Source organism: Dromiciops gliroides, chromosome 6, assembly GCF_019393635.1.
Source record: "Dromiciops gliroides isolate mDroGli1 chromosome 6, mDroGli1.pri, whole genome shotgun sequence".
Taxonomy (NCBI): Eukaryota; Metazoa; Chordata; class Mammalia; order Microbiotheria; family Microbiotheriidae; genus Dromiciops; species Dromiciops gliroides.
In genome coordinates this window covers 236,703,955-236,731,632 of record NC_057866.1, presented here as the reverse complement: position 1 = coordinate 236,731,632, position 27,678 = coordinate 236,703,955, and the positions used below count along the sequence as shown (strand labels likewise).

Sequence of the window (27,678 nt, the reverse complement as noted above, 5' to 3'; positions counted from 1 at the left end):
CACTGGCCTTGGATTCAGGAGGACCTGAATTCAAATCCAGCCTCAGACACTTGACATTAGCTATGGTACCCTGGGCAAGTCACTTAACCCTCATTGCCATAAAAAAAAAAAGAATTCCTAAAAATCATGTGCAGGCTTTAGAATGCTCTCTTCTTTGAATAGTCACAATTCACATCACAGAATATTACATCACATCACAGATCCACATAATATGAAGACTGGATTCAGAGATCCTTCCCAAGTAGCTTAAGATAATCTTGCTACAGGAATGAAGAGACGTTTTAGGGCCAGAAAGGATTAGTACTGAGGATACCCCAGTCAGCAGGGGATCATTTTGGGAATTTTGCAGGCGAAACTGTTTCAGATCAGCAGTAGCTTGAGAAACCTTCACAAGGTGGAGCCCGGCCTCAAGCAGGAGCTGCTCTACTACCTTCTACATGGCAACAACATTGGAGCTGCTGGACATGGCTCAAGGAGCCAGGGTCGGTGGAGAGTGTTGGGTGCTCAGGGTGGTCTGGAAGACTTTTTCTTGATCCCTCACTTGCTGGGTATCTAGATCTTCTTTTATACAATAGTAGCTACCTGTAGCCAAGGTCTTTCTCCTGTGCTTAGTCATTTTTATTTTGTTTTATTTTATTTTTAGCAGCTTATTATTGTACTCAGATTTCAATTTTTCATCATTGATAATGGAGCCCCAGACCTTAAGTCCTTCTTACCATTATTTTCTGAATTCTATCCCAGTGCCCAATCTCAGGCACTCCTCCCCTAAGTCATGCTTAAGGCTCCCAGCCACATTGACTCCTATAGTACCGTACTCATCAGGAGTGTGTTCACTTCTACTCACCTATGGCCACACTCTGGGATCATGTCTCGTTAGTACCACTGTTATGAGTCAGCAGAGGATCCCTTCAGTCTTCCTCTACTCAGCCATCTGCTCTCCTCTTTTTTCCTTAGATGAAATTTGGTGAGGTGATAGTTCTCTAGGTCCAGGATGCTTGCTTGACCCAGCTATATCCCAGGGTTTCCTGTTTATTGATTCAGAAGAGTCACCCTGCGGTAATTACTTCACTCAGGGCAAATCTCAGCCCCTAAAGGTGGTGTCTTTCCTTAGGTCCTTTCAAATTGTCTTAGGGGGATAACTGCTTTACACCTTTATCTTTGCAGCTCTATGTTCATTTTGAGGCAATGTTCCAAAATGCAGAGTAGCCTTGATTTTTCTTACATATTCCACCATCTTCCCAGAATCGCTTGGGACACAGATGCTTTTCAGGTCATCTTAAGTCCTGGACAGAGTTGGGAGAGGCTAGCACTGGCTACTGCAGCTCATCTACTGAGATCCCTAACACTTCTTGGTGTATTTTTTTACAGATAATAAATAGACCTTTAATAACTGCCAATCATATTTTAAAATTTGCCTTCTGGCTCAAAAGTAACAATAGTCACAAATTACTATCTTGATTATGAGGGAACGTTGAACTATTGAAATACAAATTCCTGGATCCCATTAAGTTCTCAAACACCAATTATACATTTTAAACCATATTATATTTTATGAATATACCTTGACCGAGAGAATCAGTGTAGGGTGCTGACAAGAAGACTGGATACAGAATGAGGGAATTGGGCTTCAAACCCTAACTTTCCTACTTACTACTTGTGTGAATATTTGTCAGTCATTAATATAACTGGATATCAGTTTCCTCATCTGTAAAATGAAAGGGCTATATATTGATAACCCGCAATGTCCCTTTCTGACTTAAATCAGTGATCCTAAACTGGTTATAAAATTGACCCCAGAAATCATCATATTATCTCATAACTCAATGATGTACCATGATCTGATGATACTGACATAAAGAGAGCTGTTCAATGCAGTCCATTTATCAACTTGATAAATTTACATGAAGGCAAAGCCTCAGTTTGGGACTTTTTAGAACATCTCTCTGTAGAGTGTGTTTATCCCCTCTGGTACATGTCTGGTCAGATGGGGAACAGCTCTTGCGGGAAATTGAGGAGTCATTAGTAAAGTTTTTCATCTCTCATGCCAATAGCTGTGATGCATACTATATATTGTTATCCTGACTCATAAAAAGCTCTCAGAAATTCCCCCTACATGGACCAGAAAGCCTGAACCTGACATATAGTGGAGGAATTCTTAGAGAAGCTAGGGAATAGCAAAATATGCTTCAGATTATCTTTAGATAGTGGATAGCTCTGAAATTCATAGTATCCTGCATTGAAGGACCCAAAACTTCATACACTAATGTTGTATATTAGCTTATACAATCAAGAAGAAATCTTTGCATTTTCTAGCTTTCACTTAGATAAAAGCTGCAATGGAAAGCAGCCAGATATTTTAGTACCCCTTTGGGTGCAATATTTTGATACTCCACTGTCTGATTTAAGTTGGAATTTTGACATTTGCTTTTTGAAGTATTTTACTTAACAATGTTTTATTTTAGTTATATCCAGAGGCTATTTCAGTCGCAATTCTGAAGCACACTTCTAAGAAATTGAAGGAACAAATGAAAACCATCAGAGAAACTTGCATAAATTATCTGCATATCTCATAATTTTCTTTTCATTGTCATTTCTTCCATGGGCTCTTGACAGGAAAACAAATTACTGCAGGAAATGTCCCTGTTTTAAATTCTTGGATTAAGATTATTGACATCTAATTATGACTAATGAAAATATCTTGGCAGTTTTTCATTTTTAAAAGAGTTTAGTATAACCTGCAGAAATATTATTTGAAATGCATTATACTTTTTTGATGTTCAAAAAATCCTTCACAATTGATTTTGTCAGGAAAAAAATACACATTAGAATTGAAGAGGAACTACATAAAAACTACAGTTAAAGTTTTCCCCCAATCGTGGAAAATTGTAGACATATATTTTAATATTTTTGCACTTGATTTTATCTAAATTTACTCAATGAAATAGGAAGTAGAATCGTAGCTGGATTCTAACTGTGTACCAAAACCATTTACAGAAATTTAGGCCTAAAGATTTTTAGAGCACTTCGAAAATTGATGAAAATTGTAGAAGGATACTATCATCTAGATTTTCAGAAAGCTGTTTGGTCTAATTTCCTTTATGTTATAGTGGAAATATTATTTTTGAGCCTAAACTTGATTTGCCTTAACATTATTTATATGTTAGGCAAAGCACAACATTATATTTCAGAAAATAATGTGATATAGTGAACAATGCCTTGCAAGTGAAGAGAACTGGCTTCTACTCCTGTCTCTGAAAGTAATAGGCAGTAATGACTTTGGGCAGTGTTGATTCTCTCTCTCTGAATCTCAGTGTTCCCATACATAAAGCAAGAGGTTTCAGTGTGGTGATGTTTAAGATAATTTTACAAATAATGATGGCACACATTTTAAGTTTTCAGATCACTAAATTATTCAATCAACAAACATTTACTGAGTATCTACTATGCACCAGACACTGGGTTAGTCACTAAGGATAAAGAAAAAAAATACCCCCCCTCTCTGTATATGTATGTATGTATGTATGTGTGTATGTGTGTGTATGTATGTATGTATGCATGAATGGGTGTATGTGTGTATTGTATGTACATGTATGTGTATATGTATATAAACACACGATCTTATTTATAGATAACATATAATGTCATATATATGTATATAATCTCATTTAATAATCCTAACAGTTTTATCAGATGGATTTTTATTATCTCTGTTTTAACATATCAGGAAACTAAGGCTTAAAATGATTTGCCAATAGTCACAGAGCTAGCAAATATCAGAGGTTTTAGTCCAGTGTTCCACAGTACTTGCCTATTCTGTATCTCAACCTGGTACAGAGGTGACCCCAGGCCCTTGAAGACACTACCAAGAAAGCAGAACTGTCAGGCTGGAAGGGCTTCAACTACAGTCTTCACAATAGAGTGTGCTGCCTGAAGCCCTGATGGACATCATCAGGAGCTTTGCATTTAGATGATGGATTGTGTTTTCATGAAAATGCACTAAGTAAAGAAAAACATAAAGTGTCTCTCAGTCCCCTACTGCTGTAGCAGAGTGGTTAGACTAGGAAACAGTGCTAAGAATAACATAGTTTGTATCTCTACATTTTTTACCAGGTTATAAATCTATGTATTAATTTCTTCATCTAGGGATACAAATAATACTGGCTGATTTCAAAAGGATTTTGCACACACACACACACACACACACACACACACACATAACAAAATGTGCTTTAAGTGCTCAGTATATTGGGCTTTCTTCTTAGAAAGTCCCTCATTGTATCTAATCCTGACTATTCTGTATTACAGCAATATCTCATTTAGTCTACTGTATTTGCCTTACTGTTACCAAAAATACCATAACTACCTAGAATGAAGTTACTGTTCTAAAAGAATGGGGTGGTTTTGTTTGTTTTTTCTCTGTTAATCCCTAGGCATTTGTTCATTCTTTATTCTGGCATTTGAGGGTGTGCAGTTCTGCTCTCACCTCCCTTTACAGCCTTATTTCAATAATTCGTTGATCCAACATTAGACAATGAACTACCACTGACCAGACTACACCATTTTTGCATAAGCACAGAAGTCATTCCTCATGCCTGAATTGCATTCTTCCTCAGCCCCATTGCTGAAGATATTTGTCTGCCTTCAGTGAGGGCCACATCCTCCAAAAAACCTTCCCAGATTTCCTTCCTCTTTCTTACTTATTAGTCCTCTCTTCTTTTTCCATTTTTCTCATCCTCTATATTGTGTGTTTATATATACTTCCCCAATAGAATGTAAGCACTTTGAAGGCAGGAATTGTTTTGTTTTTGTCTTTATAGCTATGATACAACTAGAGTAGCTTCCATTAAATGGTTGAATTGAATTGAATTGAATTCAATCTATTATCCCTAAACCTACATGGTAAATCTTGTCAGCTTTAATTCTTTTTTTTTTTGGCAGAGCAATGAGGGTTAAGTGACTTGCCCAGGGTCACTCAGCTAGTAAGTGTCAAGTGTCTGAGGCCAAATTTAAACTCAGGTTCCACTAAATCCAGGGCTGGTGCTTTATCCCCTGTGCCACCTAGCTGCCCCATCAGCTTTACTTATAAAACATCTTTTTAAAAAGTATTTTATTATTTTCCTGTTACATCTAAGGATAATTTTCAACATTTGTTTTCATAGGATTTTTAGTTCCAAAATTTTCTCCCACCTTCCCTTCCCTCTCCCCTCCACAAGACAGAAAGCAATCTGATATAGGTTATATATGTACAATCACAGTAAACATATTTCTTCATTAGTCAGCTTGTGAAAGAATAATCAGAGCTCAAGGGAAAAACTTTGAAAAAGAAGGAAAAAAACAGCCAAAAATAGAAACAGTATGGTTTAATCTGCATTCAGAATCCACAGTTCTCTGAAATCATTACACTGCAGAGAAGAGCCAAGTCTATCACAGTTGATCATCACACAATGTTGCTGTTACTGTGTACAGTGTTCTCCTGGTTCTGCTCCTCTCACTCAGCAACAGTTCATGTTAAGTTCTTCCAGGTTTCTCTGTAATCCTCCTGCTCATCGCTGAAACACCTTTTATACCCATCTCCTCCTCTCTGTTCACACAGCCTATGCCAGGCTTTTATTACCTGTTACTTGGACCACAGTATCATGATAGACTTCTAATTAATCTTTCTGTTTTCTCTCCATCTCTGCAGAAAGGTTTGACTATGTAAAACCTTTCCCAATCTTGCTCCAGTCTAGCTTTCTAGAATTATTACTCACATTATTCCTTTTCTCACACATTACCTTGTACCTCAATTTGCCTAATTCCATTTATCCAACTGGTTTCCTACATCCATGCCTTTGTCCAGATGCAATCTTGGGGGGCTCACCATCTGTGAGAAGCTAGAGGTACTTCTAAAGCTCAACTCAAATGCCCTTTCCTGAGGCCTTCATTGAAACTATCAACCACGAGTGCTTCACTTGAAATTGCTTCACATTTACTTAGTATATATCTTGAATTTCTTTATCTGTGCACATTTCCTGTTATGGAATGAAAGCTTCTTCAGGGCAGTAGTGTTCATACCCCCAGAGCCTTACCCAATCTCTAGAATTTCATAAGAACTTCATAAATGCTTATTGACTGACTGCTACATGATGAGCACTAAGCACAAGCAAGAGTCTGCCCTAGGCAACCTTGTAAAACAGGAAAAACAAAACAACCACAATAACTTGTAATTTAGATCTTCCTACAAACCCTTTCTTTTCTTTTATTCCTTGATGCCTTCCTGCCCCAGGTCCACAGGACTCTCATAATTCTCCCTACTCTCCCAAAGCTTCCTAACCGGTCATCATAGTGTGCTCCACAATTATTTTACCTTTCTTTCTTATCATAATTCCCTGCTTGCTGTTGGCTATGCCAAGTAAAGTGATCATAAGCCACACTTGCATCTTATTGATTGCAGAAAGTAATATGTTAAGCTTTCCAAATACATTTTTTTAAACTGAGATATTATCTTATTCCAAAGGAATCTTTTTCTCTATTTTTGTATTTCAGGCCAAGAGGTCCACTTTATTATCAAGAGATTCAGTCTACAAATGTACCACTAAAATGTACTTCTACATGCTGGTGAGTGAATTTTTGTGTGTACCATATGTGACATATTTCCTCTTTTCTGAATTCTGACATCTACTGTGGTAGTTCTAACATGAGGTAAGACAGAACTTTTTTTTTCAAATTCATAGTTCATGTTCCAATAGAATAACTTAAAATATTTTATGTTGTCGATATTATATCAGAGTGATGCTCTAAAATGAATTTTTCCCACCTGATCCTGTAGAGAAAGGAGAAATAGCCTTGAAATTGATCCAAAGAATGATGATTAATTATCACCACTGGGTAGCGGCCTACACAAAAGTATATTATTTCTTAAAAAATAAAACAACAGTAACAAGAACAACAATCACTTTCATTAAAACCGTGAGAGGAAATTAATATTTTTTCTGCAAAATCTAAAATTTTCTCTTAAAATACTTTTTTGTAGGCCAATCAACATATTTTCATGGCTTTTTCCCCCTGAAGAAACAAACTCTAAATAAAACAGAATGGCTGTGAATTACACCCACCATTCATTTTAGTGGTCTCTAAATTACTATTATTAAGCCAAGATCTCTTAGAAACAAGGACCCCTTTATCTCTTTATCTCAGGTTCCTGAGTCTTGGAAGAAGTTTCTATTTTTAGTACACCATATAAATCCATCTATTGTGCTTAATACTAAATATACAGTGACTACTCCAAATCATCACAAATGCATTTTTCTTCTTTATCTTCTTCAACTCCTGACATAGGTAGGGATTAAGTCATTAAGAGATTTAAGGGTAAACTCTATTAGTGGTGTTTTGCCATCACTGTATTGAAATACTTCTTTGTTTCTTTATTCCCAATCAGAAAAATAAGAAACATTGTTTATCTTAGTTGTTTAATGAAATGAGAAAAATGTCCTTATGCTTTGAATATGTTGTAGATATCCAGGAAAATATTCTAGAAACCTTCATCTTATGCTCTATCTACTACAGTTAGGTATGTCAATTCAAAGGAAGCAGCACAGAATTTTTGTTTATGTTCTTAGTCAGGAAGCTGCAGAGAATTTCAAAATGCTTAATATGAATTAGCTTTATAAAGTCTGCAATTCTTGAACACATTATCTGACTCATTTTTTTCTCTGACTCAGAATTTTAATTATAATTTTCATATGAATTCAATTGTCTCCCACTGCATCTGTGTTTGTGAATCATGGAATGCCATAGTGTCTGAAGAATTAATAGATATGGGTCACAAAAAGGGTGATAGAAAGGCATATCTTTTGTGAGTAGACTACAATATATTACCCACAAATAATTATACTGGAGGACTGTAAAAGAGGCTAAATAGAGATGTCTAATCAGAAGAGGAAGTGGACAGCTCTCATGTAGTAAGAGCTAGAGATCCCGTGCTCCCCCAGAATGTGGAGTCACAAGATCTAGGGGAAAGCCAACTCTACCCCCTGCCTTACCCAAAGGGCTAGAAAATTTACACAAGTGCATGAATGACAGCTACCAAAGATGAGAAGTCATGGATGGGGATTTGTACCTTTGAGGTAAGTAACAGCATCAGTGAAATCTGTGAGATCTGTTGCAAAGCAGACATATTCATGCACATCTATTTATATTGATGTGGTTTAACAGGCTTTGCTCTGTTCAGTGGTTTATCTTCTGATTTTGCCTTTCATCCTTCCTTAGGCTCAGAGTGGTGAAGAGGTTTATGTGATTCTTTTTTCTATTATAGTTCAGATTGGTCAGCCAGTGAGGTAGTAGAAAGAACATGCCCCACCTAAATTACCAGGCCAACTTTGAGCAGGTAAAATGAAATCAATGTTCATTGTTCATGTGTTTGCTATTTCATAAACTTTTTTTTTGCTTCAGAATTGGCATTTACCATTCAATTCTTGAAAGAAAAAATCCTACTACATCTTTAGAGTTTCAAGAATGTTTTCTACTCCTTTCCAGACGTGTAATCATCAATAATGGGGAAAAGAATGCTTTACTGCAAAGCACTAAATTTGGAATGAGGCCCTACATTTATATACTGGCTCTGCTACTTCTGTGGTCTTCAGGAATTAATTGCTTTGATCCTCAGTCTCCTCACCAGTTAAATAAGAACTGATGATCTCTGACTTGATGCTGAGTGAGATGAGCAGAACCAGGAGAACATTGTACACAATATCAAAAACATTGTGTGATGATCAATTATGATAGACTTGACTCTTCTCTGCAAAACAATGGTTCAGGATAATTCCTAAGGACTCGTGATGGAAAATGCTCTCCAAATCCAGAAAAAAAGAAATGTGGAATCTAGACGCAGATTGAACCATACTGTTTCTACTTTCTCTCTCTCTCTCTCTCTCTCTCTCTCTCTCTCTCTCTCTCTCTCTCTCTCTCTCTCTCTCGGGGCAATGAGGGTTAAGTAACTTTCCCAGGGTCACACAGCTAGTAGGTGTCAAGTGTTTGAGGCTGGATTTGAACTCAGGTCCCTCTGAATACAGGGGTGGTACTTTATCCACTGCACCACCTAGCTGCCCTTTTCTACTTTTTTTGTTATTGTTGTCTGAGGTTTTTCCCTTTTGTTTTGATTCTTCTTTCACAACATGACAAATGCAGATGTATTGTTGTTTTTAATTTTTTATCAGAAATATGTTTAATATGATTGTACATCTATTGTAAATCTATATCAGATTGTTTGCTGTCTTGGGGGGGAAGACGGGGAGGGAGAAAAATTTGGAACTAGAAATCTTATAAAAACAAGTGTTGAAAACTCTCTCTATGTGTAACTAGAAAATAATGAAATACTTTTATGAATAAATATTAAAAAATAGATGAACTCTAATATTCCTCCAGCCATAATCTCTGAAAGCAAGATTTTTTTAATTTATATATACCTCTAGAGCTTAGCACCTTGTTCGAAACATAGCAGTTGCTTACCAAGTGCTTGTTAATTGATCCTAAGTCTTTACTTTCTCTGAATATTAATCTTTTCATCTGCAAAATGGGGAGAAAAATACTTGCACTTATTTTCTCATAGGAGTGCTCAGAGAAAAGTGCTAAGTAAATCTGAGTCATAACCAGTATGACTACCGTATATGTATGCAATTTCATCTCTCTTGAGAGTAGGATGTATTATGGATGTAATCTTAATAATAAGTCTCAGTACAATGTAATGCACCCCATGGGCAGAAAAATCAATATTCATCAACTAATATTACAAAGTCAAAGTTTCAACCACTTAATTCAGAGCTCTAGCCTCATTAATTTGTTTCCCAGTGTCTTAGGTGAAATTTATGTAAAACTTTTCTAATGGTACAATATTCAGCCTGAACTATTCTTTTCACAGACTGTAAGGCTCTTTAGCAAACAAAAAGATACTACAAAGTAGGATAATACTCTATCAGATTATCCTAGATGTTTTCTAAACTGGCTCTAGGACCCCCTGGATTATAAAATTCTTAAGCAGTTGGACCCTGCTTTCTGTGTTCCATGCTTCCTTCCACAGCACTGAGGAGAGAATTAGGATCCCTGGAGAAGTCACTTAACTCCTAAGTGCTTTACATGTTATTGCATAACTCATATATTTATAGCACTTTAAAGTTTTCAAAATGCTTTCTTTAAAACAATCCAGGAAGACATTTTGTCTAAGCCTTATACTCCATTTAGAATAAAGGAAATTGAGGCTCTGAGAGGCTCTTCACTCTGCCCTACTCTCCCATATTCCATCTGTTGGCATGTCTTGTTGCTTCTTGCTAAACAACATTCCATCTGTTGGCAAGTCTTCTGATTCTACCTATAGAATACCTCCCATCTGTTACCTTCTCTCCAAACACACTTTTCAACTAGGCTACTAGTAATACTCTCTCAGTATCCTTTCATTCTTCCATGCCACACCCCCATCCATTCTCTACACAACTATCAAACTGATGCTCTAAAAGCCTAATCTGACCATATCACTCATTGACTCAAGAAGATTTAGTGGTTTCCTAGTGCTGCTAGGAAGAGTTTACTTGCTGTCCCCTAAAATGACATTTCATTTCCCTTTTCCATAGATTTTGGGGGGTGGGGTGGGGAAATGAGGGTTAAGTGACTTGCCCAGGGTCACTTAGCTAGTAAATGTCAAGGTTCTGAGGCCAGATTTGAATTCAGGTCCTCCTGAATCCAGGTCCAGTGCTTTATCCACTGTGCCACCTAGCAGCCTGCTTTTACATAGCTTTTATAGATTGTTCTCATGCCTTAAATTCTCTCTTCAACTCCACCTCTTGGAATTGGTAGCTCTTTTTAAGAATAAGCTCAGATACTTAGCATAACATAGCCCTCTTCAGTGCCTTCACATAGACCATTCCTTCATGCTGGTTTGAGGGGGTTTATGGGATCTTATGGTGGGGCATAGTCAGCACCCATAATGTAGGCATCACATCTCTCACCTACATCTCCCACATCTCCCTGAATTTGGCTTATTCACTCCAACCTGCTCTCACACTTGCCCATCCAAGTTTCCAGAAGCAAACCACCACTATATAATTACATTCAAACATTTTTATTATGATGAATATAACCACCAAAGTCACTGTAAAATATCAGTTGTTGATGCCTCTTTATTTGTCTGAAAACTCTGTGTTACTCCATTCAGTGTCTCAAGATATTTGGAAATTTCTTCCCTTAAATACTCCTCAAAAGGTAAAGCAGACATGAACTTTTTCAGGTTCTCTCCAGCAATGGCAAGAAACATCTCTTCAGGTTCTTTCAAGCTAATTCTTTTCATAATCTTCCTTCCTACTTTTTCAAGTAAATCTTCATAAATAAAACACACACACACAAATACACACAAACACAAACGCATGAAAACCTTCCCCTATATCCATAGGAAATGCTTTATAGTAAACCATTTCTCAACTGCCAACACCAACTATCTCTCCAACATTTTATTTCCTATGAAAGGTAGCATAACAGTATTTGTAGTCTCCATGGAATAGACATTCAAAGCAGTTTGCATTTATGTCATGGATAACAACTTTTGCAAAGAAGAGGGGTTCTCAGGGGCAGTTAGGTGGTGCAGAGGATTAAGCACCTGCACTGGATTCAGGAGGACCTGAATTAAAATCCAGCCTCAGACATTTGACACTTACTAGAAGAGTGACCCTGGGCAAGTCACTTAACTCTCATTGCCCGAGAAAAAGAGGGGTTCTCTATTGATGTGAAGTTATACAGATGCTCTGAAGTCACAAGATTGACAAATGACAGATGAATCCCCCCCCCCCTGATTTGGCCCTTTTTGCTTCACAACAGCAAAGACAAAGAATGTGGCTAAACTATGGGATTTAGAGCTTCCTTATCAGGGGAGAGAATACATAATCATTCCACAGCATGTAAAATCCTGGATAACTGAATGACTTTAAGTTCCCATTCACTCTTTTTTTTCCTGATAAATGTTTAATGATTTCTTCTAAAAAAATTTAGGTATTTAAGTTTAATTTTCATTATTTTTTATTATCTAAACACTTGATCCAAAACAACATTAATAATCCACAGTTCTTTTTTCTGGATGTTGAAAACAATTTCTGTCATAAATTGATTGAAATTGTTTTGGATCATTGCAATGATGAGAAGAGCCAAGTCTATCACCATTGTTCATCACACAATATTGCTGTTACTGTGTACAGTGTTCTCCTGGTTCTGCTCCACTCAGTCAGCATCAGTTCATGTAAGTCCTTCCAGGTTTCTATGAACTCCTCCTGCTCATTGTTTCTTACAGCACAATAGTATTCCATTACATTCATATACCACAACTTGTTCTGCCCAATTGATTGGCAGCCCTTCAATTTCCAATTCTTTGCCATCACAAAGAGAGCTGCTATAAATATTTTTGTACATGGTGGTCTTTTTCCCTTCTCTATGAACTCTTTGGGATACAGACCTAGCAGTGGTGCCATTGGGTCGAAGGGTATGAACATTCCCATAGTTCTTTGGTCATAGTTCCAAATTGCTCTAATCAATAGTGATTCAGAGCATTTTTTCAAGTGGCAATGGATAGCTTTGACTTCATCAGAAAATTGCCTGTTTATATCCTTTGATCAATTGGGGAATGACTTACATTCTTATAAATTTGATTTAGTTCCCTATATATTTTAGAAATGAGGCCTTTATCAAAAATACTGGCTGTAAAAATTGTTTCCCAGTTTGCTATCTAACTTCTAATTTTGGCTGCATTGCTTCTGTTTGTACAAAAACTTGTTAATTTAATGTAATCAAAGTCATACATCTTGCATTTAATAATATTCTCTATCTCTTGTTTGGACATAAATTATTTTCCTCTCCATGGATCTGAGAGGTAAACTACTCCTTCCTCTCCTAATTTATTCATGGTATCACCATTTATGTGAAGATAGAAGCAAAGGAAAACAACTTGGAAAGAACCCAAGAACCAATAAGCCTGACCTTGAATCCAGGATGTGAAGAGACAATTTAAGGACCATAAGTCTTTTCAAATGCCATACTAAAAGAAATAATGCAAAAAGCCTACCATGAAGTTTTGAAAACAGATGGCAAAGTACCACTTTGTCAAATACAAGGATCATCACTAAAGGGGAAAAACACCCTTCAAACTATGAACTATTTGCAATTCGGAATATAGTTTTCAAATAACAAAACTTACAAATGGGCAGGAGAAGAGATGTTTATTATGAATAGAGTGGGGAGTTACTCAAATCTGAAGAAGGCCATAGGCAAAAGAAAATTATAAATGTATGATGGCTTGTTCCATATGTGAACAAAGGAGAATAATTTCCTCAGTTTCTCAACAAGCATGAAGCAATATGGTAGAAATGGATATCAGGAGAAAATGTGTAAAATTATATGAGGGGACATTCAAGAAGGTAGAAGGAATTTGCATCAGGAGGCATTCAAGGATAAGAGACTTAGATAAGAGCAGGGGACCACACAAGACTCAATTATTCAGGATATAGTAACCACTACCATACCAGAATGACTTCTTCATAATTATTACTAGAAATGAGGTACAGCAAAAATGCCTCACCAAAAAAACACTAGAAATCTAAACAGTCCACCAAAACCCAAACCATATGAGGAAGGATAGATAGGTTGAAATCTATAATTTCTCTAACTCAATAATGACATTCAGCAATGCCAGAAACCCTACTTCTGAGGAGGGATACAGAGAAAATAATGAAGGAACAGATAAGTGTATAGTCCAAGAACAAGAGAAACAAATTCAGAAGAGTCTATCTAGATGGGAATAAAATAAGGAAGAAGAGAACAAAATAAATGATCACGTTTTAGATAAGGGAATGACAAAAGTAAGTTACTTGAGAAATCAACAAAGTTAAAGCAGCATTGTGAATCACCCTCATAGCTATATGGGGAAAATGAAGAATCAAAAGTAGGGGAGGAGGGAATAAAGACAAAGATAAATAAGTTTAATAATTTTAATGAACTTAGGATAGCATAAGTAAATAGAAGTGAGAGAAAAGGTTATGAGATTGCACTGAGGACAATTATCAGCAAAATTCTGACTTAAAAGGGGGAGCTGTTAAAGATCAATTAAAAGATAGATAAATGGAGGAAATCACAAACCAAAAAAAAAAATACCCTTAAATGCAAATGGATCAAATGAGTCAAAAAATGGATTAAGAAAGTTAAAAAATATGAAAGAGAATGTCAGAATGGATAAAAATGAAAATATTGTAGGATATAAGCTAAAGTTGTTACCCGGTGATATCAAACTAAAGAACTGGCTGATTCTCTCCCTGTGAATCAGCATAGTAGCTGAAGACTGGAAGTATAGTAGCAGCAGTGATATTTTAGCAAAAAGCTATGCTTCAGAAGAACAGAGCAACCACTCCACTTGATAGCCCCTGAGAAGGTAGATGTTTCTGCACTCTGAGGTGTGAGTTGAGGTGGAGACGTTTGTCCCATATGTGGAGTTCGCTGGCTATGTATGTTGCTTGAATGTACCTGGCTGACCTCTTCCCCGACCCCCACCATATAGGCAGTCGGGAGGGGAAATATTTGTTATTTCTGAGGAAATGAGGATATAAGACATCTAAAAATAAAGATGAATATGAAAGAAAAATCAGAGATTAGAATGAAGTATGCTATTTTATATCATTCCCCCAAAATAAAAGTTGCATTAACATCAAATAAAACAAATACAAGAATTTATGGTCAATGAAAATAGAAGGTGCATTACAATAATGACAAAAAGGTCATTATTAAATGTATATGCACCAATTGACACATCACTTAAATTTATAAGGAAAAGCTTAGAAACAAAATAAAGATAGATGATAGACAGATAGATAGGTAGATAGATACATAGAGGCATATTAATTATAGGCGAATGTATTCCTTTCCTCAGGACTACATGAAGCTAACAAAAAATAAATGTGAGAAAGATGATGAGACAGTTTCAAAAGTTAGGTTTGAGAGATGCATGGCATCGCCTGAATGAGAAGTTGGCAATATATGTTAACAAAGGAAGGGGGAGGAAACCTTGGGATATTTTTATCTTTGACAAGTTACTTTTTTATACCATAAGAATAAAATGTGAGAGTATAAAAAGGGCAATTAACTCGAAATCAGGATACCTTAGTTTGATTGAATCTGGAAGCATAAATCATACTGTCTTAGGCTGTAGTAAAATACTGGTCTTTCTCATAGGTAAAATGAGGATATTCAACTAGATGAGCTCCAAAATGCCTTCTTTTTTTTAAAAAAAAATGAGTAATTATGTAATGTGGGAATTAGAATCATATAAAATTTTAAAGTAAATAAGGGGACAATTTATGAAGGAAAATCTAAATTGACACATATCACACTTTATGACAACAGATGAGAGACATGAGGAAAAGTTTATGGAAGAGGCAGTGGCCTCAAATAAACATGAAATAGGGAGTATCAGAGAGTCAGTAAATAGAATATTTTTTCCCCTTATTGAATGGAGATGGAAGCACAGAACAGTATATCAAATAAAGTACTTGTATATTGATGGATATAAAGAAATAAAGATCAAAACAAATGAGAGAATAATTATTGTAATTATTTCTTTTGTTTCTTCTATTACAAAAAAGATGGAGTATATTTGCTATTGTTAATTATGTTCATAAGGAATAAATGCATATGAAACTGCAAAATCCTTTAATAACTCTCAATTTCTACCTGAAACAAAGGCCCATCTTTTTTAATGCCAAAATTTGGTTTAAGTACATTTTATATAATTAATAAGCATTTAATTTCTCTTCCTTACAGTTCTTCCTAATCCAATTTAGAAAAGAAAAATTAAATAGAAAAAAAGAAAAACAACCCTCTAACAAACATGTATAGTCAAGTTAAACAAATTCCTCGACTGGTTATGGCCCCAAATCTGTTTTATTTTCCATCTTAAGTTTATCATCTCATTTTTAGGAGGGGTGTAGCATTCTTTATCATTGCACCATTGTAATCATCATTAGTTATTGGGGTCATTAAAGTCATCTTTTGAAATGTTTTGGCTTTAGAATGCTGTTATTGTATGTTTTTTCTATTAATTTCACTGCATCAGTTCATAGAGATTTTACCAAGTTTGTTGGAAATCATCCCTTTTGTTATATCTCACAGTATAATACACTGCTTTATATTAATATTTCATTATTTATTTCAGCATTCCCTGATTGATGGGCCCCTCCCCTCATATACACTTTTTAGTTCTATCACAAAAGTATTTCCCATAAATAATTTTGTACATATGGGTCTTTTTCCTCTTTCATATCTTTAACATATAGGCCAAGTAGTGTTATTTATGGGTCAAAATTAAATAATAATAATAAAATAATTATCATTACTACTAATACTATTAGTGTTATTATATATATATATATATATATATATATATATATGACAATTACTACGTGTCAGTCACTGTTAAATATTTGCAATTATTATTTCATTTGATCCTCACAAAAATTCTAGGGGTAGCTGCAAATATCCCCATTTCACAGATGAGGAGATTGAGGTAAATAGTGATTGAATGGTTTGTCCAGGATCACACAGGAATTATATGCTTCTGGATTTGAACTCAGCACTCTATCCACTCCACAATCTAGCTGATGTTCATAGTTTAGTAGCTTTTAGGGCATAGATCAAAATTGTTTTTCAGAATGGCAGGACCAACTCATGACTTCATCAATGGGGCATTAATGTGCCTAGAGGCAGCCAACCTGCTGCCTGGAAGATCTCAATTCAAATCCAATCTCAGATACTTTCTAGCTGTGTGGCCCTGGGCAAGTTACTTAACTTCTGACTGAATTTTCTCAACTGTAAAAATCAAGATACGTCTCCCACTTACTTTGCAGAGTTGTTGTGAGTACCAAATGAGATAGTATTTTTATCGAGCTTAGGTCTGTAACAGGCACATACATAACAGGAGCTTAATAAATGCTTTTAAATTATTTTGTTGAATAGTTTGTTCCTACCACAGTAGTTGTTAATACCAAATATTCAACCTGTGTCATTGGACTATTTAATTCTTGATTCCTGTATAAAACTAGAGCCTAAAAGTTTATGAAAAACAAGTGTTCATACTCTACTCTGGACTTAGAATCTTCTTAAAAGTGGCTGGAACATTAGAGGTCATCAAATCTCACAGTCTCATTTTCCAGATGAAGAAATTGGGGGCAAACAAGGTTAGCCAATTTGCATATATCTGAGAATTTTAAGAAAACATTAGAACTAGTTACTGTCACAATAAAACCAAGAGATAAATATCCTAATACTATATAGGGAGATCAGAGATTTTGTTACTGCAAGAATATAGGGGGAAAAATAAAGGTCTCCAGATGCACCTAGCAATTTCAGTTGATGCTGAACTGATTTACACAGTCATCATAGGCTTATAAGCTTGACAGAAATCCCCTCTCTACTTCAGCCAGATTTTTTGTAGTTTTCCTAAGTGTAGTCACAAGAATTCTATGACAAATACCCAGGGCTAAGGAAATGCTAGGATTTACTTAGGAATTTCAGACTATAGGCATGCCCTGTTTTATTGTAATTGGCTTTATTGGGCTTCGCAGATATTTGTTATTATTATTATTTTTTCTTTTACAAATTGCTCAGTGCAACTCTGCACGGAGCAAGTCTATTTGACACCATTTCCCTAGTAGCATATGCTCACATAATGTCTCTGTGTCACATTTTGGTAATCTTTGCAATATTACACACTTTTTCATGTGGGGTCTGTGATCAGTGATCTTTGATGTTACTATTCTAATTGTTTTGGGGCACCACAAATTGCACCCATATGAAACTGATAAAAGTTGGGGGTGTGTTCTGAATGTTCCACTCACCAGCCATTCCCCAACTCTTTCACTCTCCTTGGGTCTCTTTATTCTCCAAGACACAACAATACAGAAATTAGGTCAATTAATAACTCTGTAATGGCCTCTAAGTTTTCAAGTGAAAGAAAGAGTTGATGAAGCAGCAAACTTCATTATTGTTTTAAGAAATCGCCACAGACACTCCAACCTTCTGCCAAAGCAACCCTGAACATTCAACAGCTATCAACATCAAGGAAAGACTCTCCACCAGTCAAAAGATCCAACTCACTGAAGGCTCAGGTGGTGGTAATTTTTTTTAGCAATAAATAATTTTAAATTAAGATAGTCATATTTTTAGATATAATACTATTGCATACTTAGTGTACTATAGCAAAATGTAAACTTAAATTTTATATGCACTTAGAATCCAAAAAAATTGTGACTCACTTTATTATAATATTCACTTTATTGCAGTAGTCTGGAATCAAACCCACAATATCTCTGAGGTATGTCTTTAGAAGGAATTTAGAGAGACATTTAGAACAACAGCAAGAGAATGACTAAGAGAATTTCTAGCTATCTGGCTCGTACAACTGGCAGGGGGATCATTGTATCACAAAAGAACTAAAGATGTTCCCCGGTGATATCAAGCTAAAGAACTGGCTGATTCTCTCCCTGTGAATCAGCATAGTAGCTGAAGACTGGAAGTATAGTAGCAGCAGTGATATTTTAGCAAAAAGCTATGCTTCAGAAGAACAGAGCAACCACTCCACTTGACAGTCCCTGAGAAGGTAGATGTTTCTGCACTCTGAGGTGTGAGTTGAGGTGGAGACGTTTGTCCCATATGTGGAGTTCCCTGGGTATGTATGTTGCTTGAATGTACCTGGCTGACCTCTTCCCCAACCCCCACCATATAGGCAGTCGGAAGGGGAAATATTTCTTATTTCTGAGGAAATGACTCCTCTAGGGTCAGAAGCTCAGAACTCATCATAGGCATGATTTGAACTCAGTTCTTTCTGTCTCTTAAGGCAGTCCTAAGTATTGGCCTCAAGTATCTACTATCTTATAGCATCTATGATGCTATTATTCTTTCTACATTGTGTTACCACAGAAAATGATAAAGTAAAAAAGAGAAAGAAATGTGCCTGTTTCCCTAAGAAGAGTTATCGGTTGTATGAGATTTGTCATTTTTCTGCTGAGAAAATTTCTTTTTTTATGATTGCCAGTATTGGGTCTGATGTGTAGCATGGATTGAATGAAATGAAATAAACTTTAATATAAGACTGTGGAAGAGTATTCGAAAATAGTTTCCATCTGTCAGGTTGTGGAATCATTAATGAAGAAGGCTGGTTTATTTCTTTTCAAGTCCTGTCCACAAATGCTTCTTGCTAACCTTCTGTCTGAATTTCACCAGTAACACAGGGCTTTGCACACTACTGGTGTTTAATAAATGTTTGTTGTAGTGAATTTTTGTTGTTGTTGTTGTTTTTGAAATGGTTAAAGGGCCATTACCTTTTAACTGCCTAATTACAAATTTCATGGAATATCCCTAAGGTTACTGAGATCATAACATTATTTTTCTCTACTATGAAGGGAAGCACTTAGATATTTCTGAAGTTACATGCAGGGTTTAAAACATTTAAATCTCCCAATCAGATAAACAATAAATGCAGATGTGAAACATAAGGCAGATGTGAAATCTAGTAAAAAAAATATTCCAGGTGTGAGCTGGTATAATAGATAGATGGATGGACCTAAAGTGAGTTAAAATTCAGCCTCAGATACTTATTTTGTGAATCTGGGCAAATCACTTCACTGCTATCTGCTTATGTTTCGTCATCTGTAAAATAGACATCATAAGAGCACCAACTTCCCATGGTTATTGTGAGGATCAAAGGAGATATTATAAAAGTACTTTGCAAACCTTAAAGCATGATATAAATGCTGGCCATTATTATTATTATTTCAAATAATACCTACATATATTATGTTACTTCTAAGTATTTTGCATACTAGGGGCATTATGGAAGAGTAGAAACATTTATAGATTTGGATTTGTTGACCCTGGGTTTGAATCCCAGCTCTGCTATGTAATATTTTTGTGACCTTGGCCAACCCACTTGGGTTCTCAGAGCCTCAGTGTTCTCATTTGTAAAATCAGAAACTTAGACCAAATGATATCTAAAGTCCCTTACAGTTCTACATTGACAATCTCCTGGCTTGTTCATATTGTTTTTAAAATGTCCATTTGCGTGTCAAATTATGCAATTGTATGAGCCTACAAAAATATGTAAATCAATGCTTTTCACCAAGATTTGCACTCCACTAAAAAGAAAAACAACTGGGGATTCCAACACTCAGCAAAAATACAGCATATTTGAACAACTTCCCATGAAAAACACTGCCTGAATAGAGAAAAAAGTCTTCTGTTCATAGTTGCACAAACAAATCCTATTTGCAAAGAAATAACTATTTGTGTATATGTATATCCACACATCTATGTCTTGTTTTCAGGGAATCAACAGTTTGTGTTGATTCTTTTTATTAGATCTTTCTTTCTATATCTGGATTTTTCTGGCAAGAAGGAATTTTTTTTAAAAAAATGTCAAACTGGTAGTAGTTAAAGTAAGATCAGAATATCAAAAATATTCTATAGATCCTGAAAAAAAAATAACAAAATTCAATTGGAAGATATGATCAAGCATATCAAGGGAACCAATTCTTTAAAAAATGCAAAAGGAGATGGTCTTTCAGTACCAGATCTCAAACTTTATGATAAAGTGGTAATTATCAAAATAATTTGGTACTGACTAAGAATTAGAGGGTGGATCAGTAGAATTGAATTGGTACAAATTACACTATAGTAAATGACCATAGTAATCTATCATATAATAAATACAGAGATCCAAACTGCTGGAACAAAAATTCATTATTTGACAAAAGCTGCTGGGAAATCTGGAAAACAGTTTGGCAGAAACTAGGTATAGATCAACATCTCACACCATGTACTAAAATAAGGTCAAAAGGGCTACAAGATTTACACATAAAAGGTGATACCATAAACAAATAAATAGAGCATGGAATACTTTATCTGTCAGATTTATGGACAGGAGAAGATCTTAGGACAAAGAAGATATAAAGAGGAATAAAAAATGTAAAAGAGATAGTTTTTGTTATACAAAATTTAAAAGTTCTTGCACAAAGAAAACTAATGTAACCAGGATTATAAGGGGAGCAGAAAATGGGGAATTTTTGAAACAAGTATCTCTGATAAAGGATCCATTTCTCAAATATATAGAAAACTGAGTCAAACTTATAAAAAAATATAAAGTTATTCCCCAATTGATAAATGCTCAAAGGATATGAACAAGCAGTTTTAAGGCAAAAAAATAAAAACTATCTATAGTCATATGAAAAAATGCTCCAAGAAATGCAAATTAAAATAACTTTGAGGTATCACCTCACATGTATCAGAGTGGGAAATACAACAAAAACAGAAATTATTGGATGTTGGAGGGGATGGGGAAAAGCAGGACACTAATCCACTGTTAATGGATCCAACCAGTTTGGAAGTCAATTTGGAATTATGACCAAAGGGTTATGGAACTGTCCATACTCTGATCTAGCAATACCACTATAAGGTTTATATCCCGAAGACATCCTGAACAAAAGAAAAAGACCTATTTATACAAAAATATTTATAGCAACTCTTTTCTTTTTGTGGTGGCTAAGAATTGAAAATCAAGGGAATGTTCATCAATTGGAGAATGTCTAAATAAGGTGTGGTGTATGATGGTGATGGACTATTATTGTGGTATTAGAAACAAGCAGAAAAAAATTTTTTTAATTAAAAAATTAAAAACAACAACAACAACAAGCAAGATGTTTTCAGAAAGGCCTGGAAAGACTTGTATGAAGTGATGGATGAGCAGAACCAAGGGGATGTTTTGCACAGAGACTAATATTATTTAATGAAGAACGGTGAGTGACTTAATGATTCTCAGAAATATAATGACCCAAGACAATCTCAAAGGACTAATGATGATGCATACTATCCACCTCCAAAGAAAGAACTAATATTGACTGAACACAGACTGAAGCATACTATTTTTCACTTTCTTTCATTTTTTTTTTCTTTTATTCAAGTTTTCTTATAGAAAATAACTAACACGGTAATGTTTTGGATTATAGCACATGTATAACCTGTATCTGATTCCTTACTGCCTCAAGAGGGAAAGGGGAGGGAGTAAAGGAGGGATACAATTTGGAACTCAAAACTTTAAGTAAAAATGTTTATTATTAAAAAATAGGAAGATCAGATTATATTGATATTCTATCCCTGAAAAATTACAAAGCCTTTCCTAAAAAGTAATATATTTTAAAATAAGAACAGATGAAATTTTGAGAACTTTTCATCATCAGGTCAGTTATTCGAGACATGGCAAAAGTTAAGAAATAGGTAGATTTATTCACTGGTTATTGTTTTTTGGTTAAAATCTCAGATAAAAGATTCATGAATACTTCTTAACAAAATCAAGACATAGATATAATAAATAATCACAACAAACCATAGTTGAGTCTAATTAATTATTAATCAGAGGCCATGAGCATGCATATCAAAACAAAAGAGAAAAACAATTTGTAGTAGTAATTTTATTAGATGATATTCTTTAGATGAGCATATAATATTTTATAATCTTTATAAAGATACTTTTCACAGTTTAGCCATTCCCTAGTCTTTGGGAAGTTTCCTCCCTTTCCCTTAATTCTTTCTAAACACAAAAAAGCTGCTAAAACCTTTCAATGTATATGCAAACTTTCTTTCAATCAATGAACTCTCTAGAGTATAAGCCTGGTATGGTGATCTTTATGTTAAAGTATAAAAACATTTTGTTGTCGTTCAGTTGTTTCCATCATGTTTAACCCTTTGTGACCTTATGTGGGGTTTTCTTGGCAAAGATACTGAAGTGGTTTGCTATTTCCTTCACCTACTCATAAAACAAAGGAGGAAACTGATGTGCCCAGAGTAACACAGCTAGACATGTCCTTGGTCATATTTGAATTCAGGAAGATGAGTCTACCTTACTCCAGGCCTGGCACTATATCCATTGCATCATTATTTCCAATTGTTTTACAAAACAGATATAGTGATTCACAGCTCCACCAACAATATATGTGTGCCTATTGTCCTACAACCTCATCCACCATTAATTTTCCTCATCTTATGTCATCTTAACTAATTTACAGGGTGTGAAGCAAAATCTCAGAATCTGCATTTATCTTACTATAATTGATTAGGAACAGTCTTTCATATGGTTGCAAATCATTTGCAGTTCTTGTTTTGAGAATTATTTGTTCATATCCCCTATCAATTGTTTGATTAATATATATTATATAAAATATTTATGTATGTTAATATATAAATAAATAATCAACACAGACATATCTATACATATATACCTACACACACACACACACACATATTGTATTGACTGCTTCGCTTCTTATCCTTGGTTCATTAATTTGGTTTGTTCAGAAGTTTTAATTAGTTTCATGTACTCAAAATTATCCATTTTATCTTTTGTAAATGCTGCAAGAATAAAAATACCCAGCACAGTGCTTTACACATGTTAGATATTCAGCGACTGTGGGATATGTAGAGACTTACTCTTTTCTGGAAATGTAGGGATGCTGTATTGTATTGGTGAAGTTCTAGGAATCTAATAGAATCTTTATACATAGACTATATCTATGTGCTCCAATCCTAAACCCATTTATCATCAGGGATTCATTCAAAGTCTTGTTGGCTGAACTCTACGCTTGTTTCCTCATGTTCTATTCTCAAAAGTGTTATGAAAAGCCTCATCTTTTTTGAAATAACCTCTTGTACATATGAACACAGTTGTCACTCCTCTGTTTTATCTTTTACAAACTAAATAATCAGAATTCCTTTAACTCTTCCTCACAGGACCTGTTTTACAAATTCAAATCATTTTTGTTGCTCTTGTCCAGGACCCTGTTCAAATTCCCTGTTCCTCTAGTGAAATGTCAACCTTCAAGCAGTATTATATTAAGTATTCTGCTCATGCTGAGAAAGAGTAGGAAGATTATATGGTTTTGCTAGAAAAATGCTATCTCATACCTAAGATAAAAGAGGCAAAACTTCACAGATAATAACTGATATTTGTGTAGAATTTTATATTATTGGGGCTTTACAGTAATTTTTTTTGTTTTTTGTTTTTTCAGGGCAATGAGGGTGAAGTGACTTGTCCAGGGTCACACAGCTAGTAAGTGTCAAGTGTCTGAAGCCAGATTTGGACTGAGGTCCTCCTGACTCCAGGGCTGGTGCTTTATCCACTGCACCACATAGCAGCCCGTTTACAATAATTTTTTGAGGTTCATGTTGCAGCATCTATAATTCACACTATAGAGATGGAATAAACCTGAGGTTCTTTCAACTCCTTTCCTAGGGTCATATAGCAGATTAACTAGCTTAGCACTTCCTAGCATTGTGCAGCTTCATCTTCAACACCACCATTTTCTGTCTTGGTTGAGAACTGCCACTACTCCCTTTCTACCTCTTGCACTGAATACTGTAATCAGATCAAGCCTACCTTTTCCTCTGGAAAGGGCATGACAATTGACTGTCCCATTGTTCCATCTACCATCTTTATGATTCCCCAGACCATACTACCCTCCCTCTTCTGGACACCACTTTATATGGTAAGTAAGATACTTCAGGGCAAGGTCTACTTTTCTGCTTTTTTCTCTCCAGACTTTACCCATCGGTGACACTTAGTAAGTACTAAGAGTTTTTTCATTCATTTCAATATTGATTCCATTTTATTTCATTCAAGAATTATATGATAGGAAGACAATATGAATTGGTATAGAAGGCAAGGAATGGCAAATGAATAGACAAAGTGTTGTGAATTAAAGAAATGAAAAATGGGAAAAGCTGCTGCATTTTATCAGTCTCCACTCTTCTTGACCTCTCTGCAGCCTGTTAGATTGTTTGCGATCTCCTTGTTATTGAAGAACTTTAATCTTTCAGAACTCTGTGACCTTTGACAACACCTTCATTTTCCTTCTATCTCTTCAACCAGTGGATGTCTTTTGAGGGATCTGTTTCTTCATTGAACCTAACTTTGATGTGGTACCTAAGGTTTAATACTTATAATTGATATTTTTCTACATATTTTCCATGCAATTATTAATTTATTCTCAAGTTTTTGTCATCCATTTCCCTTGATGAATCTTATATTTTCCCTTTATGAATCTTATATTTTTTCTTGGTCAGATGACACTTGGAATATTGAGTTCAGTTTGGAACACTGCATTTTAGGAAATATTAAGAAGGCCAAAAGGATGATGAAGTCTCTTCAGTTCATGCTAATACAACATACTATGACATAACATGATCTAATATGATATGAAATAAATGTATAGGGGCAGCTAGGTGTCACAGTGGATAGAGCACCAGCCCTAGAGTCAGGAGGACCTGAGTTCAAATCCGGCCTCAGACACTTATCTCAGGACACCTGGCTGGGTGACCCTAGGCAAGTCATTTAACCCCAATTGCCTCCCCCCCCCCAAATAAAATAAATGTATAGCTAATATTTTTTAATTTGAGGCATAAATGATTTCTGAAGCAAATGTGAGTAAAATCTCACATCTCCAATGTCTTTCTTTAAGTCTCATACTCAGGGAAATACCTGTTATATAGAATAAAACCATTTCCATAGGAATGGATTATTGAAATAGATGACTGAATCTGTCGCCCAGAGATTTTCATGAATATCAGTATCACTATTTCCTAGTATTAAATACACATTTGCTCTTCTTTCAGGTCTTTGAAGCCACGTTTTCCTTGTCAGGCAGGCCTGAAACTTGGGATCACTGTGGCCTCATCCCTCTATTTCATGGTCTATTAAATAGTCAGTTATTTTCTGTGAAATGTCTCTCAGAGTCATATCTTCCATTACATGACAATTGCTCTAATGATTCTCTCATTATCTGATGCTTGGAGTTCTTTCCACCAGTGTCTCCCTCTGTAATTCCATTCTGTATGCTGCCGCTGGATTAATATTCATAACATTTTGATTTTATTATGTTACTTTCCTTCTGAAACATGTATAAGAGGTCATCTTTGTCAAAAGATAAATTCTGAACTCCTGCCCCAAAGTCAAAGCTTCCAAAATCTGAACCTTCACTGTCTTGAGATATCACATAAACTATCCTTGCTCTATGAATTATTAGGCAATATATTTACTCAGTGTACCCTCAACGCCTTCTGCCCCTTCATATGCTATAAGTCTGCCTGGAATTCCTCATTGTCTCTAACTGAATCCTTCAGGCCTCACTTCAGATCAGATATCCTTTATAAAGACTTTCTCATCCAATCTATCTTCAACGTTGGTCTCCTTTCTCTATTTTGTGACAGTGAAGGTGTTTCATAGATATTATTTATTTTTAGTATATTTTCTAGTTATTTAATTTATAAGTTTCATGTCAATTATAATTATTTTTGAGGGTAAATATCAAGTAAAAAGTTTTCTCTGAGTCTCGTGTAATGCAGCATAGGTAAATATTTAATAAATAAGTTTTGATTTGATTTCATCTATTAATAATCAATGATGCTATAAATTATTATTTGCCACATTTAGTTTAAGGCTATGATAAAATGACTTTATGTTATTTGAAAGTTCAAGGTGAAAAATGTGTTAATAAAATAACCCTCTGTACATTGTGTTGAATAAAGACTGCATGAGTCAACCACACATCTGAGTTATTATTAGTCATCATCATTTCTATAGCATATGGCATTGGAATGGGGTGGGTCTTTATTTATCTCACTCTCTGTGGCACAAGGTAGCTTTTTTGCCACCTTTTCCTGCCTGTGACTGGTGTGATTTTCCATGGTAATAAATATCCTCACGGCCTCAGTTTGAACTAGAAAATTTCATTGTCAAAGTGGGATACACAACACTGACGTATACATGCAGATGCTTATAACCAGCTGTCATCCACAATTCTGAGAAATGAAAGCAGATACTGAGAAAAAGAAATGCTGTGTGATTTTTTTCATATAGGCTAATGGTTTATATTTTATGAGTAGAAGGAGAAAAGTTAAGAATTTCATGTATACAGAATTTTTTTAAAAAGCGAATTTGCATTCCTAGGACAGCTTAAAACCTGAAAGTTTAAATAATTGGTTAACTATCAGTATTCAGAATACAACTAATTTCAGAAGGATATGTATCCCTATAAGTAAATTAACCAAGATAAGTTTTAAAATGTATCTTTCTTAGCACATAATATAAAATTCTTACAATTGTATCAAATATACCTTAATTAGCCTATCCTAAAATGTCTATAATTGTAAGAAAGGACCTTCTTAAGAACAAAATAAAAATTCTTGTGAATCATTCACACACACACATACATACATACACACACACTAAGTGAATGGTATACACACACACACACACATATATACATACATACTAATGATATATACATATACTAATGGTATGTGTGTGTATATGTACATACATGCATACATGTACCAAGTGAATGGTATATATATATATATATATATAAAATTCACTTAGTATATATATATATACTTAGTATATATATATATATCATTCACTTAGTGTATATATATATATATATATATATATATATATATATATATATATATATATATATATATACTAAGTGAATGATACTAACTCAAGTTAAAATGCTACTCCAGGGGCAGCTAGGTGGCACAGTGGATAAAGCACTGGCCCTGGATTTAGGAGGACCTGAGTTC

The 27,678-nt window shown here is 35.0% G+C and overlaps 1 protein-coding gene and 1 pseudogene across 2 annotated transcripts in view; both read right to left on the bottom strand.

Moving 5' to 3' along the window:
• GRID2 (glutamate ionotropic receptor delta type subunit 2) overlaps window positions 1-27,678 on the bottom strand; it is a 1,875,262-nt gene that overhangs the window by 628,406 nt on the left and 1,219,178 nt on the right. The gene's annotated exons all lie outside the window — the stretch shown is intronic.
• LOC122731714 lies at window positions 261-466 on the bottom strand (annotated as a pseudogene).